This window comes from Physcomitrium patens, chromosome 8 (assembly GCF_059467195.1).
Source record: "Physcomitrium patens ecotype Gransden chromosome 8, ASM5946719v1, whole genome shotgun sequence".
Classification (NCBI taxonomy): domain Eukaryota; kingdom Viridiplantae; phylum Streptophyta; class Bryopsida; order Funariales; family Funariaceae; genus Physcomitrium; species Physcomitrium patens.
This window is the reverse complement of record NC_143417.1, coordinates 16508462-16511780: the sequence shown is the minus strand read 5'-3', so window position 1 is coordinate 16511780 and position 3319 is coordinate 16508462. Positions and strand designations below refer to the sequence as shown.

Here is a 3319-nt window from a genome sequence, read left to right as displayed (position 1 = left end):
ATCCGTTTACTAAAATCTTACATTCTTTACGTTTTTTTTTCTTCTACAAACAATAAGTTTTTAAAATTATATCCTATTGTCATAAAAGTTAAAATATGCATTATCTTACATTATTTAGACAACATTCTTATCTATTCTAAGAATATAAGAAAAAGATGAACAACATATTAGCCTATATTATAAAAACTTACAAATATAGGATTATATACAAAGATGGAAAAATACTTCTTTTATTCAATTCAAGTAGAACTTTTGAAGTACATTATTTCAAGTGGTGGTTTGCAAATAGATTCTGAGAAGATGTAAATTATTATATTTTTTAAAATCCAAAAATTATATGTTAAGTTCAATATTTTTTAGGACTTTTTAAACTATTATTAGATATTTGTCAAAAACTTCTTTGAAGTTTCTACTCCATCTATTTAATTAACTTCAAAAGAGAAATTAGAATTAAAAAAGAAGTAGAAGCCACATTCAAGGTTCAAAAATGACCTTTACATTTGAACTTATTTTATATTACTAAGATTTTTTTTAACATTTTTAATAGAAACAATTATACCTTATTTGGGTATCGGGTAGCAATTCAACTGTAAGTTGGCCAAATATACCAATGATCACTAAATGGTGCTACAAAGAAAAGCTTTTTCTAACTACTCTCAAATTGATAAAAATGACATAGAAGTTTAATATCTAGGTCGGTGTCCTAATTCAAACCGAGCATCGTCCTCCACACTCGCTTTGTTGTCACGGCAAAATAATATCAATTTAGGATAATCTTCTTTCCAATGAATGCTCCCTCACTCAAAGAGATATGAGCAACACACTACTGCAACTACAGTCTCAAATCTGGATGTGAAGAATAGGTGTCCTCTCGACTAAGTTCAGTCGCTAATGTCAGTTAAAATTTCACTTGCCAAAATATGCTTCACCTGAAATGGATTATCAAATTCTATTTGTAGAAGTGTGCTCATACATAGAAATTGAGTAGGCTCTCGATCAGCGCGTTCAAATAAACATTACCCGAACTCAAGCATCAGAAAAAATTAACTTCCTGCATCAAGTTCCTCACGATCTACCGTTCATGGTCATCTACAATAGAAGAAATGCTTTCTACCGATAACTTTCTGAACCTCTGAATCTTTGGGAAATGAAAAAGAAACAACAACTAAACAACCACAACATGTGTCCCTTCCGCAAAAACACACACAACATCATCGAGAAAATGCCGCCTACAACTTTGGAAGAAAAAAAATTAACACAAGGGAGTACTTGACCGCCGCAGCATCACTCCGTTGATGCCAAATTCACAATCTTTCGCTTAGTTTCATGCCCGTTCCAATTGAAGGAAAAGAACAACACGGCTGGATGCAGTATCAACCCACACCGCCACACATACAATTCATGCTAGGAATGTATACACAAATAGCGAGTGCGGAGCTCTTTCAAATACACACTACATTGTCAACGACACGAGCTCCAGCCGCCGTAGTTGAGTCTCCGCTGTGGTCCGACGCACAGCAGCCCACTGCAATAAATCGCTCCAAAATTGCTCCAACCGCATGGCCACAACACTGAGAAAAACAGGGCTACACCGTAGTACCTCAACGAACAAGAAAACAGAATCTTCAATGCCACTGCCGCTGACTGCACCAGTCCAACAAGAAGAAAGAACGATGCCTTGTTTGCAAGACAACGTTACCGCACCGCTCTAGTTTCCAACCGAGATCAGCAACCTAGACACCCAAATGAAAAGCCACATTAGCGGCTCCCAATACTACACAATGTCAACTTCTGACAGCTTATTCCTCTGCAATAGCACTGCCAATAGGAAGAAGGAGATCAAAACTCGTTCACAACGATTATGATCAGATTGTCGGCCCTTCCAATTAGGGTGCAGTAAATCGACTAGAAAAACGCGAAGACGGCTTGTAGTAGAGAGCCCTGCGACTTCCACGCAGTGATCCTTGGTTTCAAATTTAGCTGCATTGCCGCCTATCGACCAGAACTCCTGCACTCCTTGTAATATCGCAATCCACTACATCCGCTTCGCCACCGACAAAGCAGAGAACAACGTTGATCTTCAGCGGTTAGAACCAGAACCAATATCAACTCAGCTCATTAAAAGAAAAAACAAAAAACAAAAAACCACACAGAAGTCGACCACTCTAGGCTGCATCGACGAGATCGCAAAGCACCTTCTATCGCCGCACCGTTGTAACGGAAGCACAGAACGCCTCCAGCTGCCCCGCTTGGCATGCCGAGTCGCCAACAGAACACAGACAAGAGCCTAACTGGAAAAAAAACAAAACTGTCGCACTTTCTACAGTGCGTTAAGCGTGACACAGGCGGAAGGAAAAGTCTCAGCTTCTACTAATGATGCTACAATGGCCCAGCTCACCGAGCCTGGCTTCAACGTACTTCACAAGTACTACCACGAACACAGAGAAAAAAGAAGAAGAGAGAAAAACTGAGGTCACTGGCGCACTTTGCCGGACCTGGCAGCCTCCTCCTGGAAATTTGGGATCTCACCCTCATTCCTAGAATTTCGGGCAGGTAAGGTATTCTTCCTCTTTTTCTTTTTCCTTTTCCTTTTTTTCTTCTTTCTCTTCTTCTCTTTTTATCTTTTTCTTCTTCTTCTCTTCTTTTGTCTTGCTTTCTTTTTGTTCTCTTTTTTGTTTTGTTTTGTTTTGTTTTTTTGTTTTTTTTTGTTTTTTTAATAATATATATATATATAGATATATTTAAGAATCATTAATAAATTTTTTTTTTCTTTTTGACCATAAAGGCTAATTCTATTAGACCATCATCTAATGTTGGATACAAAAACACCTCTAATATGGAAATTTATCTTTAAATTCTATCCTAGACTATATATCTATTATTGGAAATCTATTTTCTATTTTTCCTAAAAATTATAATACCAATTCACAATCTCTAATTTTAAGCACAATAAATACATTTTTTATACTAAATATTCAAGTGAGTCAATTTTGTGACTTACATATGGTGATCATCTGTGACAACTTGAAGAGGAAGAGAATCTAAAAGTCTTGCTTCAAAGATAAGTTCATATCTAAATTTAGATATATTGGATTTAATATTTTATTAAAATTATACTAAGAGTGCTATAAAACTAAAGTAAAAATATTCATATAAAAGATCGTGGTCAGTATTAATTCACTCCTATCTTCTAATACTACTTCACTTGAATTAGAAGACTATTGAAGAAATTAGTTTATTTAGTAAAGCAAGGTGAGATAATTCTATAGCAAAAGAAAAGAGACAAAACAAAAGAGATAGAATAATAGGGAAGAAAAAA

General features: G+C 35.8%; 1 long non-coding RNA gene across 1 annotated transcript; it reads right to left on the bottom strand.

Annotated features, from left to right (window-relative positions):
* Positions 1-1236: 1236 nt before the first annotated feature.
* Positions 1237-2473, bottom strand: LOC112285574 (uncharacterized). The gene is made up of 2 exons (XR_002970725.3): positions 2196-2473; positions 1237-2044 (listed from the first exon to the last, which is right to left on the bottom strand). It is a non-coding gene; the product is annotated as an uncharacterized LOC112285574 (long non-coding RNA).
* Positions 2474-3319: the final 846 nt, after the last annotated feature.